Here is a 15483-nt window from a genome sequence, read left to right on the forward strand (position 1 = left end):
TTGCCTACCACAGGGCCCAAGACTAATCCCTGGAGTGCTCCTAGGAGGCTGAACAGAGAAGATCCAGCAAAGGATTAGGAGGAGGAAAGTCCAGTGAGAGAGGTGGAGAACCAGGAGAATGTGGTGTCACAGAAGCCAAAGGTAGACAGTTTGAAGAAAGAGGGAGTGTAATGGTATCAGTTAGCTTTGGGTTTAGCTGTCAATAATGGAAAACCCTATTACAGTGGTTTAACCAAAGAAGGGGTTTATTTTTCTCCTATAACAATAAGTCTAGAAGAGGCCATCCCTGGCTAGAGTACTAGCAAGGTGCCTCTGTCTTCCTTCTCTGCTGTGTTCTGTGTGTGGCTTCCTTTATCATATTTCCAAGATGGTGGCTGCATCTCTAGGCTTTGAGTTTGCCTTTCAGTCAGAAGAATGAGAAAGGGGAAACAGCAAAGGGCAAAGGGTAAAAGGGGCCAGCTGAGTCTGGTTCCATTTTGAAAAACTTCCTCAGAAGCTCCTCCCACTCACTTCTGCTTACATTTCTTTGGCCAGGTTCTGAGGCCATCTCTAGCAGCAGGAGAGGAGTCTATTTGCCAGGAATAGGGAAGAATGGATATTGGGTAGGCAGTTAGCAGCATCTGCTGCTGTAATATTTGTTAATCATAGAATTTTTGTGAAGGAAAAGGCATCAAGAGGTCTTTCATTCAAGATTTCTTCTTCCAAGGAGGTTGGGGATTTAAAAATAGACTTAACTCCTTTTTGGGGCCGGCCTGGTGGTGTAGTGGTTAAGTTTGTGTGATTTGCTTTGTTGGCCCGGGGTTCGCAGGTTCAGATACTGGGCACTGACCTACGCACTGCTTATCAAGCCATGCTGTGGCAGGCATCTCACATATAAAGTAGAGGAAGATGGGCACAGATGTTAGCCCAGGGCCAATCTTCCTCAGCAAAAAGAGGAGGATTGGCAACAGATGTCAGCTCAGGGCTAATCTTGCTCACCAAAAAAAAAAAAAAAAAAGGCTTAACTCCTTTTCAAAGGTCTTTGATGATGGGTGTTCTATAACCTTCATAGAAACTCTTGATTTGTTTGATTTATACACTCAAGAAGCTTTTTCCTTCTGTCTCAGAATTTCCTTTCAGATGTGATTTACTCTCATTTCTTTTTGTTCAATCTTCTGGAGAGATGGAGTAACACCAGGCAGCATCAATCACTTATCTGGACCCTTGAAATGGTTTGAACTAGCAACCCTCTAATGAATTAGTGGAAAAAGGCATTGGGAGATGAAATATAGGTGTTAGAGCTTATTGAGGGAATTAGTGAAATACGTGGTGAGGAAAAGTGCACTCTGCTTTTATTGGGAAAGAACTGCTTGAGTGAATTTTCATACAGATTGGAGCAGGGTGTGTTATATATGGGCTTTACTGATGAGGAGGGAAATTTGAACACATAAAAAATGGAAATATAATAAATACTCTAAGAGACTGCAGAAAGATGATTGCAAGGTGAGAGAAAATGGTTTGGCTGTGAGGTGTCAGCCACGGGAGGAGGGGGGAAGAGAGCACGGTGCTTCAGTGGAGGCATTTCTGTGCCTGAATTAACTGAGGTTGCCATGTGTCACTCTCTTCTGACAGTTGGTATTTTTCTGGGTTGGTGGTTTTATCTCCTGTGTGTGCTCATTGGCAGGGTGAAGGCAAGTATTGGGCAACTATTATAAAAGAGAAACATTTTAAAATGTCATCTTTTGGTGAATTTTCCAAGTATGCCTTAAAAGGTGGAAATAAATGTCCTTTGAAATTCATTTTTTCCTTCACGTGCTATTCTTGGCCCGTCTACCAGGCTAGAAAATTGCTACGCTCTCTTTCTTCCCTCACCACCAGTGAACCAAGCTTTAATTTTGGAACTCTATTAAAAAATGTTATCAAATGGTTCTACAATCCCAGAAATTTCTTTTAGTCAGTGTGTACTCCTCTCTCTCATCTACCAACACACGCATACACACATGCTGCAGAGTGCTGCGACATTAATCCTGACCTAAACTCTCATGCTACACACACACGCACACAGAGTTCCCTGTCAGGATGGAGTTGAATGAACCTCTGCCGGGTAAAAGGGCTGTCTCTCGTTAATGAGACTTGTTCACAGTAGATCCTAAGTAGAAGGCCAATGAATATTAGATGTTTTGATTTTTTATTGATTTGATATCAGAAACTAAAATGCCTGAATATTTGGAAATGTAAAAGGGCTTTAAATCTTAAGCATTCTACAGAAGAATTTTCATCACTGATCATATCCTCATGGCCCAGAGAATGTGGAGTTTGAATTGGTGTTGAAAGATTTTGACAAGAGGGAAGGGAAAAAGAGCATTTCAAGCTAATGCATAATTTGACTCATGCTTTAGGAAGAGAATTTATAAAATAATAAAAGTAATTTTAGTGTGCAGAATTCTCCTATGTGTACAGAGTTCTAGACTTTACATAGCTTTCCCATCTACTTTAAAAACATTTAAAAACAGAGATAAAGCCCTATGTGGAGTTGGGAATTCGTGTCATACCAAGTCTACTTAAAAACAATGGAACTGACTCCCAACTGTTTGAAGGGTTCTATATAGAATGGGTGTAGATTTGTTCTGTATTGTCTCCACAGGAAATGCACAAGCTTCGGAAGATTAATTCAACTCCTCCAAAAAGTCTTTAAAGTTTTAATAAGATGGAAAACACAATTAAGTACAGAACAACTTAGAACAAAATTATCTCCCCAAAACAACTGTTCTTAAAAATTTGGTGTATTACTTTCCATTCTTTTTGCTACATATATTCATCTGTCCATCCATTCATTTACTTATACAACAAATATTTATAGACATCATGGTAGATTATATAGATACAAGATAGATAAGACAAACCTGATTCTTGTTTTTGTGGGGCTTGTGGTTTAGTGCACTCTTACAAAGTTATAGCCACATTATATTCACATCTTGTTTTTTAAAATTAACATTTTAAATTACCATTACATCATAAGCAGTTGTTATGCTATTATAGATGTCCATTTGCACAATATTTTACCTTGTGGATACCACAAAGAGAAACAGAAGCACCTACAAAAGCAGAAAGGATGGAAACCAAATGCTCAGCAGTTCCAAGAGATGGAACAGGTCACCAGGGCTTCGGATACAGATATGGCACAAGTATTAATTGCTTTGTTAGAAGAGAAACGGCCTAAAAATATGTGAGGCTGGGCCCTAGAGGTACTAATGGCAGTGGAAATGGTTGCCATGACAACGGCAAGGAAAAGTCAACCAAAGGAATTACTAATACATATGAGTGTAAATGTGCCTGACATTGAATAATGTGAGCTGATTCCTTGGCAGATTCCAACACTATTTCTGAACCTGAAAAAAAAATGTTTCAGCGTTTATCACATGCAAGTTGAATTTTATGGATTTTATGGTAAGAAGTAACTAACTTTATCATAAGAGGTGGGCTTTGATTTTAAAAATAACTTTTATTATAAGAATACCATGGGAACATTAAAGGGTATTTTCAAAAGAAAAAGAAATTGCTTATCATCCTCTCTGTCAATACAACAGCTTGCCTTTTCCTTCTCCTCTACATCCAACTGCATTTTTATATATCGGTAATCTTAGTATTCTGACAGTTTTGCATTCTGCTTTTCATTTAATCTCATTGTCTAAAGCATTTTCCATGTTTTAAAATCATATTCATAATTAACAACTAAAATTCCTACACAATAGCTCATCAATTGAGTTGTATCATTTACTCAACCATTAACCTATTGGAAGGAATTTATGTATTATTCACAAGTTGTGTTATAGGCAACGCAGAGGGATTAGGTAGAGTTCAGAGCAATGTTACTGAAGCACTGGCTCTCAACATTGCACGAGTGGAGCTTGTATTCCGGCCACGATGCATTACAATTCACAAATATCTACTAGCTGGAGGGTGGGAGGGGTCAATAATTCTTGATTATCAGGTAGTGCCAACAATTAATAGGATAGGGAAGAATGCTTTTCTCATTATGCCACATATTGCTTTATAATGCACATCTGCTCCCATAGCCGGGGCTCTGCTGCAATCCCCCAGTGTTTTTTTTGAAAGACCATTTCTTACCCTAAATGAATCTGTCAATAATAATTATTATGGTAAAAGTAAAAAACCCAGCTAACATGAGTGAACCATTCCCTCATAGTCTGCAGTGAAGAAAAATGACTGTATATCACAGGATGACAATTGTCTCTGCGTTCATGGTAAATCAGGTGTCTCTTCCATCCTGTATTGGAAGGGATTCTGCTTCGCCTCATGTACTGTACCATTCATCTTGTTTTGTGTACATAATGGTGCTACTGGCTCAGAATGACTGTGTTACTGTTTCAGGTTGTTAATAGAGCTGTTTGCTTCCGTGAGGATGCCTTCTGAACGTACGGCTATTCTACTATGAGCCTGCATGATTAGCAAATCAAAGGGCAGCCCCATAAGTCACTATGTCGGGGTGCTTCTTGAACTTGGGAAATGCAAGCTTAACACCTTTGATGATGGATTAGTAGCAGATGGAAAGTGGGAGCAACTGTTATCAAAACTACTGTTTTGATGACCAATTACTGAAGAGTTGTGCTAATTCAAATCGACTGAAGAATCTTGCTTTTGTGTAATTGTCATTAAAAATACATGATAAAGAGTTATAAATTAGCATTTTTGCATTCCAATAAGTTATCTGGCTAAAAGGAAGAATAGAAAGATTTGAGAAGGTAAAAGAATAGATAAGAAGGGGTTGAGACAATAGGATAAACACAGGAAATCCAAGAAAGAAATAGGTTGAGGTAATTGATCCCAATCACCAGACAAACTCACTCGGGGCAGTTTTTGGATACTTAGAGTTGTTAGCAAGCCACCTGGTCAGAGAACTGTGCTGGGCTTTCTTCTCTGTCCAGAGATGACTGTGGGGCAGCATTTGAGAATCAGAATTAAATTTCCGCCACTTAGCTTAGGACACTTTGAAGTAAACAAGTTCTTCGTTTCTTTCCCCCAAATCAGAAAGGGCCAGTAAAGAAGAGTTTATGTTCTTGTGATAAGTATATTCGTAATATCTCTGCCAGAAAGCTCAAATCCTGAGGAAAAGGAGATTCCACTTCTCATTGCAAGGGGAGCAAAAAAGGGTGGAAAGGTTCCCCAGAGGTCTCAGAGGAAAGGGTTAGGAGGGAGGAGGGTTTAGAGCAGCGTCTTTCAAACATTGGCCCCAACTCACAGTGACAAACACGTTTTACGTGGTGACCCAGTAGCGTGTGCATAAACACACAGCACCTGACAAACATTTTATGAAACAATGCCTATACTCACTATGTAAGGCTGACATCTTTTCATCAAACACCTCACTGCTAGTCTACTGACAAGACAACATACATGAATTCATAAATTTTGTCCTCACAATAACCCTAAGCAGGTATTATGTTGCTGTTTTCTAGATGAGGAAACAGGGCTCAGAGAGGTGAAATCACTGTCCTATGTTCACATGGCGGTGAAGTGGAGGAGCTGAGATCTGGGCCTGTATCTGACTGATCAGAACTGAGCCATTCCTTTTCCACTGTGCTAAATGGCCTTTCTCCAGGAAGCACTGAAAACTTGTCCTGACTTCCTTAGCAACTAAAGAAAAGAGAGAAAGATGGTCAGTGAAAAGAACTGTGATATCCCAGGACCTGCTCAGAAACCCAGGCTTTCAGAGTCAATATGGTGGCAGCAGAGCCCTGTGATTCAAAGCATGGGCTCCATGGGTCAGATTGATCCGCCTGACTGTTGCTGCCCCACACGGACCAAGTTGCACCTCGGGCAAGTTAAAACTCTCTCTAAAACTCACTTTCCTCATTTATAAAGTGCTAATGTTAATAGTAGCCTCCTTGTAGGTTTGCTGCAAAAATTAAAAGAGAGGGTCCATAAAAGTATCCAACATGGTATCGAGAACAGATTTGGCATTCTGTGTTAGTTGTTACCGTTGACATAGAGAAGGTGCATAGGCGTGTTAGAAACCCCTTCATTCAAAGCCAGGCCCCTTCAGCTATAATTAACTAACTTTTTTGTTTATGGCAATCCAGATCCTACTGAGAAGCCAATGTGTTATTTGAGGCAATTAGGGCTAGATGGGAATTCATAATAAACATTTGCTAATCACGCAAAGACCCCTAAGTAGTTACTGAGAAATGAGGGGGACAAAATTACCTCCAGGTCATCACTTTCATTACGGCTCCTATAACTCTGACTACAAACAATCATGAGTTCTCTTGTTGATAGCCCCATTTATATGAATTAGTGGCTTCAGTTCAGTTTCCATTACCTAGGTCTCCCAATTGCAGAATCACCGATTTCAAAGTTTGAAACATACATTCTAAAATGAATGGAGTAAACTTAGAAAGTTTGGGAGAAACTTAGAATCCCCACTGTGGCTAATTGCTATGACGATTTGCTCCTAAAATATGCTGTCAGAACAGCATAGGAGTGATGTTCTTTGATTTTGATTGTGCTGTAAACATCTTATCAAACTAGGCACCCACGCCAAGTGTTAGAGGAACTTAGAACATAGAAGTGAGAAAAATATCCTTCTCTCTTGTTGAAGCACCTCCAGTTTTGTGAGCTAGTGACAACTCAGCCCACAAGTTGTGGGAGTTATCATCAAAAACTGATGAACAATACTGTCATTGGTCAAAAGAAAGCTAAGCTGTTGAGATAATTCCATACATGAAGTTTCATCTTGTGAGCTAGATCTTATCAGATAATATTCCCACCTCTGTCTTCATCTCAACAGCTGGGATTTTTGGGTAAGTTGTATAAAGCTTAGGGTAAGCTCTGCCCATGATCTTCTCAAATTCTTGGAACAAGTTTTTTGGGACTTGGGTAACTTCACCAATGAGGACCTCCATGGACCTACTATTTGGAATGTATAGGAGGGGCAAGTACAAAGTACAAGTACAAGAATTTGTACTTTGTACAAGTACAAAGAATTAATTGATATAAGCAGTTTGACTTGTCATGCTCTCATGATTTCCAAAACATGTTCTGTCCCATATAGATACTTTCTCTCCAAATACATACTGTGTGGCCTTGATAGGCTCTTAAAATATCAAGAATTGCAATATTGGTGATAATAATGATTACATTTTTTGAGTGCTTACTATGTGCCAAGCTGTGCTAAGTACTCTACATTCAAAATCTCATTTCCTAGTCACTGCAGTTCTATAAGGTAAGTACTATTACTACCCCCATTTTAGAAATAAGAAAACTGAGGCACAGAGAGGTTACCCATTACCCAAGTCCGTTCAACCGGCACTGACTCATATTGAAAAGCTGTTAATAGTGCTTTACTTCCTGTTTCTCAGCCTTGATTGCCTGTTAATAAATCTCCTGAAAAATAACCATACATTGCAGTGGTTCCTAGTCACCCAAGAGGTCTTCCAAAATATATTTTATCTTTGTTTCTTACTGTCGTATGGGGATCACTAACAATTGTTCATGGATGAAAGCCATAGCCTGAAAGGAGCCTTTGGTGCCAAGCCTCCTGTTCCACAAACTGGAATATCTGTTGACATGAGCTTGTGCCCTTGCAGGAGCATCTCTGATTCTAGAACCCAGAAGTCACTGGGTCGTAAACAATAGATAGGCCTATGTGCACAGCCATGCCTCAATGACCTCTGTACCCACCAGGAATATACCTGGAGTGGCTCCCATCTTTTAAGACCCAGACAAGGAATTCTTCCCCTGTGAAACCTTTCTTGACCTCTCGGAGTCTTCCCCAGCTGAGGTGGCAGCATGCACTTTGACGGGCACATCCAGCATGGCTGTCTGGTATCCCTGGATCCTAGGGATGTGGTGGGCAGGTATCAACAGAGGGGAGGAAACTTATTGATTAGGGATGGCTTTGCACGCTGTTGTAAGAAGTTGGGATTTTATGTAGAACGCAAGAGGGAACCACTGATGGGTTGTAAGTAGGGGAATTGACATAAGCATGTTTGCATTTAGGAAGGTCATTAAAGGAATATACATTAATAGGGAAGGAGGCAAGGTAGGAGGCAGGGAGATAAGTTAGGATGCTTTTGGAATAAAGTAGTACTCAAACCAGTAGGCATCAGAACCTCCCAGAGAGCTTGTTAAGCACAGACTGCTGGTCTGATGCAGTGGGTCTGGGGGGGGCCCAAGAATTTGCATTTCCAAAAAGTTCTCAGGTGATGCTGGTGTTACTGGTTTGGGAGCCCTGCTTTGAGAACCAGGAGAACTACTGTTGTAGAGAAATAATGATGTTTTGAATCAACGCTGTGACACGGGCTTAGGGACGAGGGGATACATTTAGGAAAAATTTTAGAGGTAGAAGTTGACCGTGTTGGTGATGGGGTGGAGGGAAGAAGAAAGAGGAAGGTTGTGAGCTGCTGACTGGGTGGGCAAAGGGGCCATGCGTGAGGACTCGGGGAAAAGCAGATGCTCAAGAGCGCAATACTTGCAAGGTTAACACATTTGCTTTACCTCACATTGGGGGTTTTCTTATAAAGATGACTCCATTTTTCCACTTCAGCGACTTCTACTTTTCTAAGCATTATGGAAGTATTCTATGAAGGCCTTGCAATAAATTAAGGGGCTTCCGTGGGTGGTTTTATGTTACGAAGTAGGAATGTGTAGGGGAGAGGAATTCCAGGAGAGATGAATGAGGCTGTCAGAGGGGATGTCTTTGGGGCTACACTATGTCGTTTTCTCCTTGGGCCCCTCCATGCTGTGGTTACAGCTGCAATAGGAAATTCTCACCAACAGATTCTCCTGATGGGCAACAATTATGAATATTATCACTCAGCAACCACAGAAGTTGTTCACCATTTTAAAAAAGGATTGACAATAATTTATTGTTCAAATATGGCATAACAGAAATAGTGCTTGAAAGGGGAATCGTAAGTGGGAGAAGTCAGCAGCAGCAGGATTTCCCTATGTCTGCAACCAAGCAGGAAGGAAAAAAACCCCATTCATCTTGGCTTTGAGAAAACAACATAAATAAATTGCCTGATAAACTCTCAGCAAGGGGTTGGTCCGCAGACGCAGACGCTGCTGGTGTTTTCTGATGTCGAGCTCTTTTCACCCAGTCAATTCCACTGGAGGTGCCACCGTGCCCGCAAATGAGAAAGGATGTGCCCACAGAAAGATGCTTGCCGGCCAAGCTGGTCATAATTCGTGGTCCAGCGATGCTCTGCCTGGAGCGGGGAGAATGAAACATTTATGAAAATGGCTCTTTCCAAGCCGCACATCGTGTTTGTCAAAGGGAAGAAGGCAAAGAAGCAGGAATCACCCCCCAAGAGAGGCCAGGTTTTGATTCTGTTTGTATCTTCAGGACTAGACTGCATGTGTGAGGTTTTGAACGTGAATGCACTGAGTGGTTCATAGCCTTGACTTCACTGTTTCACTGCATCTCAAGACGTCCTACTGCAGTACCCGTGAAGGCAGAAGAGACTGAACTTGATCTCCAGAGGGTGGAGGTGTAGCCTGAAGCATCCTCCACAGAAGTGAGAAATGTCTCTGCAATGTCACTTTTAACTCTAAAAAATAAAAAAGGGATGTGCATTTGCAGTCTATTCCATGATATCCGCACGTTTGTTGTAACAGTAACAATCATCTGTACCTTCCCATTGGAGGCATAAAATAGAAGAAATTCTCCCCAGATGACACGAAGGCAATTTAACATTCTGTAATTCTTCCACTCGTTAAGCAATTAGAGGCATTTCTGAAATTCACGGTAATTTTGTCCAAGGAGAAGGGCACAGTGGTTCACTAGAAGGAGTAGAATTCAACTTTGGTCAGAAAATAATGAGGTCTGTTTTGAATAAGAACAGCGGCTTCATCAGCATCGGCTCTGCGCTCACACGTTTTGCTGATTTTTTTCTGAATGATTTTAAGAACGCTCAAGCTTTCTGGTGCTATCTGCGAGTGTGTGGAAAGAGCACAGGGCTGGCAAATGAAGCTCTGCCATGAACGAGCCTCATGCCCTCAGAAAGCCAATTCGCCTTGGTTTCTTGGCCCATAAAATGAGAAGCTTAAACTCAGTCATCTCTAAAATCAATTCCAGCCACCAAATGCCTGTTTTCAGTATAGGGAACAATATTAACTGTCCATATGCACTGACTGTACAAATATTGGGTGAAAACAATTGGAGGGAAAAAAGCAGGCTCGAGAGTCCAAATTTGAGCTGTGTTTCTTCTCTCTTGAATGATGTGACACAGGTACAGGGCTTGACGAACATTTATTTTTCAAACAAATATTTTTAAACAAACATTTAGTGCCAGTACTCCTCTTCTAAGTTCTTTGCCAATACTGCCTCATTAAATCCTCATGATCCTGCTACGAGGTGGGTGCTAGTATTAGCCCCATTTTACAGATGAGAAAACTGAAGCATGGGGAGGTGAATTAACTTGTCCAAAGTTACAACTAGGAAGAGCAGAGCTAGGTTTTGAACCCAGGCAGTCTGGCTCCAGGGTCCCTGCTCCTAACTGCCGTATTATACTGTCATCCTATAGAATAATAGAGATGATATATATTTCCCTGCTGCCAGGTTATGCCGCAAATTGTGCCATGGCAGTTACGCTCTTGGCATAAAGATGAATAGATTTGGTCCCCATCCTCATGGAGCTCACAATTCAGCGGAGGAGAGAGACACATACAACAAATTACAGATGGAATGCTTTCAGAGGTGTAGGCGAAGATCTACAGGAGGTGGAGAAAGGAGTGCTTCTGTCTGGCTAGGGGAAGACGAGGGGCAAGACGAAGAAAGCAAGGAAGTCTTCGAAGGAAATTTGGACTAAGAATTGTAGGATGCTTATGAACTTACCAGAAAGAGAAGGGAGCATGGACGGGTCTGAATGGGAATTCCAGCAGAGAAGTGTAGTAAGACTTTAGGTGAATCCGAAGCTTGAGCATTGCCAGGAAGTTGGTGTGAACATTTCTGTATTATTTAAACTTTTTACATTAAGCATGTAGTTCTTTTTAAGGCACAATTATTTGCTTTTTAAAACATCAACTTTTCTCGTTCTTTTAGAGAAATCAAAGCTGTATTATGTACTTGGCTTCCTTAAAATATGAACTTTGAAAATAAATCTGGGCCCTGCCACTCATTGGCTGTATGTCCCTGCCTTTTCTGGGCTGCAGTTTACTTTTCTATAAATTGGGGATGGTCGTAAGTACCCTCTGGCTTGATGGAAGAGATAAATGAGACAGTGAATATAAAATATAAAAAAAAAAAAACTACCAAAGGTGACACAGAAGAGATCAATAATAATATTTCCCATCCCCTCACCATTGTAAAATAGTTTCCCTACATATATTGGATCAAATCTTGGGTAGTTAACTTAGGTGGCTGAAGAATGTTGAGAGCACAGCTTCATGGCTACAGATGAACTTGAACTTGTCCTTGTAGATGCTCAGCTCCTGTGGTTTCAGGATGGACGGTGAGCTGATGCTTGAGATGAAAATCTCAGGTAGACTCTAATTAGCCTACTCAGCTTGGTATAGCTCAGGGAGAAATCTTGACATACAGCCTGGAGCACTTCTTGATAACATTTCCCAGTACATGGGGAACGCTCCTGAACCCCATGCAAGGCAGTGACATAAGACCAACATCAGGGTACAGCAGGACAATCTTACCTGCTTTGTTAGATCCGTATGCACATCTCTCAGCTTTCTTACCCATAAGCAATCCAGGAATGCCCCAGGTTTCTGTGCTTGTTGATTTAACTTGTATTGTCTTTTCCCAAGGCTGTATTACAAAAAGATGCATTTGATTTCCTGTTTGTAATTATCTACCTATTTTTCTTTACAGTTATTTTCCAATATGCTCTTAGGAAAGACTGTTATGGCTCAAGCCCTCCTCATGGGGATGACTCTGTAGCCTTTTCCTGCGACCCTTCTCTTCCCCTCCAAGCTCATCTCCACGCTACAGCCTGAGTGATCCTGCTTAAGAAAGCCCCTCTCCAGTGGCTTCCCATGCACTAGAAGAAAATCTGGGCACTCTATCCTGCCTCACAAAGCTCTTCCTGAGTTCTTTTAGCATAATCATTTGAGAACTTGGAGCAGGACTGTGGTTGATTTTTTACTCTGTACAATAATAAAATACAAAGGTTTATTTTGCTCGCAGGGTAAAGATGGTTTTATGAAGCTACACCTTTCCCTTGAAGAGTCTATTGTTATGTTAGACAGGCAGAAGGAAGCTGTAGACGTAGAAAGAAAAACATGTAGACATTTCTTTGACGTGAAATTACTTGTGAGTTCCTGAAAGGACGGCTTTATAGAAGATCGGCATTTAGACTAGATCACCCAAGTATAGCTCGTGACCAAAGAGAACGTGTGTTTATGAAGGGCCAGAGGTAAGGGCTGAGGATGGGAGGGCTGTACAGGTTGCTCAAAGAACTGCTAAGAACAAAACACTGCTTTGAGCTTGAGCTGATACGTTGTGAAGAGTGATCTCTGAACAGAGAAGCAGTCATTGAGTTCTTACTGTATATGACATAGGGAAATTGAACCTATGGGAGAGTGGAAGGGAATGTGTCCAAAAGACGGATCAGGTGCTTTCCTGAAGGCATTCATAATTAAGGAGAGATAAAACATATGTGCACCATAAGCAGTATGACAACAACTATAGAGAAGGGAGACTAGAAATACAGGACACCTGGCGTGTGTGTGCTGAGGGGTGAAGACAGATGGAGAGGGATGACAGGCTCCTGGGGAAAGATTCTCAGGAGAGGTGAATTCCGAGCTGGGATGTAAGTGATTTAGATCGTTGTCAACGAAAATGAGGTCATCTGAGGAGGAGGCAACGGCTTGAGCAAAGATGGTGAGAAGGATCCTAATGAGGTGCATAAAGGAGAAAGCTCAGAAGGACAGAAGCTGAGGGGCTATGGAAGGAAAGTTGGCAAGGAAAGCTATGCTTCCTTAAACTACTGTCGAATATCTAGATAAGGATGAGCATTCTGAAAACACATAGAAATGTACAAGAAATGTACTGGTGCTTAGAAATAAACAAGCCAATTTCTTTGGGCTTTGAGTGTTTTGTGATATTAACTCCTGGGAAAGAGATTCTGAGTTGCTCTGCTGAATCATTCACTCCTTCAGCTTCTGTTGAGTACTATGTTCCAGGCATTGGGTTGGGTCCACTGTCCTAAAATATAAGATAAACAAAAATAATTTTTTGGAACAAGGAATAGTACAGAAGATAAACGAATACGTACACACCCTATTATTGGTAGTAGTGCATTCATTCCCAGAATCATATGGTGCCCATGTGAATAAAGAAGAAAGATATTTTTAGAGAGCTTCTTTCCTTACTTTGGAATATGAGGACAACACCTGCCAAATTTGGCACAAAATGATCATTGCTCCCCAGCAGACATGCACGCGAACAACTGACTCAGCGATGATGGATGATTTCAAAAACAACAGTGGTTTCTGGGCGTAGGATTTCAGCTCTGAGCGCCTGTTGCAACCCTGTGCTAATTCCCTCAATATTTTTAGTAACTTGTAGTTGCAAGTACAAAACTGTTAATAGCAAGAGCATAAAGGACAGATTTTACGACTCCTGGAAACGAAATAGTGTGCTTCAGTTATTGAAGAATCAAGTCAAAAATTTTTGAGAATATTCTTTCTCAGGCTACACTTAACTAAGCTCTGATATTTCATCAAATGATTTGGAATAAATAAAATGCATTTTTTCCCCATTGTGTTTAGCTCATTAATGAATGATCCTCATCATTTAATAGTGTGAGCTGGTAATTTACGACCTGGATCATATTTTGCTCTCTCAGCATTCTTTTTTATTGAATTAATGTTTTCTCTAGGAAAAATATCTAGGGAACATATTCACATGTGAAAAAGAATGCTGAACATGGGTACTAGTTATTTTATTTTTCTTCAATTTCCTTGACTTAAGTAGAAAATTATAAAAAGCCCATATAAATAAGGATAATTAGTGAACATGAGAAAAAATAAGGATAATTACAACCAGCAGCTATGAAAAGAACTGCGTGACACTAGGTCTTCTCTGTCACCTTGAATGATATGCTCTGAATGATCATTCCTTCAGGTTAGAAGAAGTGTTTGGCCTTATGACAAAACTCATCCTCCTAATTAACCTCAAACTAATGCATGGGGTGTTTTTAAAATTGTGGCTGAGTGCCTGTAGCAAACTTCTCCCATTTGACCTCTGTGATTTCCCAGGTTAGCGTTTCTGTAATCTGTGTGGAATAGGCTCATGTGTAGAAGATGGGTGGGAAGGTCAATGTGCACCATATATTTCAGTGGCTCTCATAGCCTCCCTAATTGGGCCTAATGATAGAAAATTGCAATGTTTAAAATAGTTAAAATAGGTTAGCAGTCTCTGACACAGCCTTCCCCAACTTTGCATTAAAATGCCTATGAAGCCGCAAAGAAAATCCTAAAACTATATTATACCACCCAAGAAGATTAAAGAAAAAAGGCTTATTGACAGAGGGTAGTTAAGAAATATCTCCTCATCTTCCCTTTCTGGCACACCCATACTTTATCTTCTGAAACAGAGCCTATTTGAAAAAAAAAAGATAGAAAAATACCGTGATTCCTCCTATTCACCATCAGACCCATCTTAGGGACTCAGGGTCTGGTCTTACTTTCCTCACAATCAATGATTTTTAAGATGACAAAAGTACAAAATTCCACCTCCCTATCTTTTTATATTCATTTACACAAAAGGGTACTGGAAAACAACAGAGTTAGAAGAAGGGGGTGGGTGCTGGCAGGGCACACTGCCTGGTATAGAGGAACGAATGAACAGATGGACCTGGGTTAGAATCTTACCTCTTCCACTTAATAGCTGAGAGGCTTTGGGAAAGTGACTTATTCTTCCTGAGCCTCAGTTTCCTCATCTGTAATACGAAGACAATAATACTTATCTTGCTGAGTTATAGTACGGATCTGAGATATAAAGTATCTTACACAGTATTGGCACGTGGTAGGTGTTCAAGACATGTAGATAATAACAATAATGATGACGATGATGTTGTGTTGTTTCCAATAGGTAAAGCATTATGGTTAGGGGAGGAGACTAGAAGATAGATGCTTGTTGCAGTGCATGCTGGGGGAAGTGGTTTTCAATTCATTGGATTGGTTCAGTATGCCAGAGACCCAGGCATGGGGGAAAGGTAAACCCCTCACCTCGGAATAGTAGAGCTGACCGTTAGAAGCAAAGATTGAGTCGGTGTAACCTACTACTGGCCTACAATATAACCTACTGTCCATCTGGAGATCTGAGTAAGAAAGATCCAGTGTCCAAGTAACAAATGGGCAAGAAAAATCCACTTACCTGATTTTTGACAAATACTTCATTTAATAAATCTCACTGCATTTAAAGATAAAAGTTCAAAACTCAACATGGGACACTTGGAAAAAGATTATAAAACAAGGAAGAGTAAATATGATCCTGAAAACTCAGAAGAAGAGCACATCTCTGAA

General features: G+C 40.7%; 1 long non-coding RNA gene across 1 annotated transcript in view; it reads left to right on the forward strand.

The window, feature by feature from the left end:
• Positions 1 to 13033, forward strand: part of LOC131393164 (uncharacterized) — a 48398-nt gene extending 35365 nt beyond the window's left edge. The window contains exon 3 of the long non-coding RNA XR_009215881.1: positions 11825 to 13033. This is a non-coding gene — a long non-coding RNA (uncharacterized LOC131393164). The remainder of the gene's footprint in view (positions 1 to 11824) is intronic.
• The last annotated feature ends 2450 nt before the right edge of the window (positions 13034 to 15483 follow it).

Source organism: Diceros bicornis, chromosome 28, assembly GCF_020826845.1.
Source record: "Diceros bicornis minor isolate mBicDic1 chromosome 28, mDicBic1.mat.cur, whole genome shotgun sequence".
Lineage (NCBI taxonomy): Eukaryota > Metazoa > Chordata > Mammalia > Perissodactyla > Rhinocerotidae > Diceros > Diceros bicornis.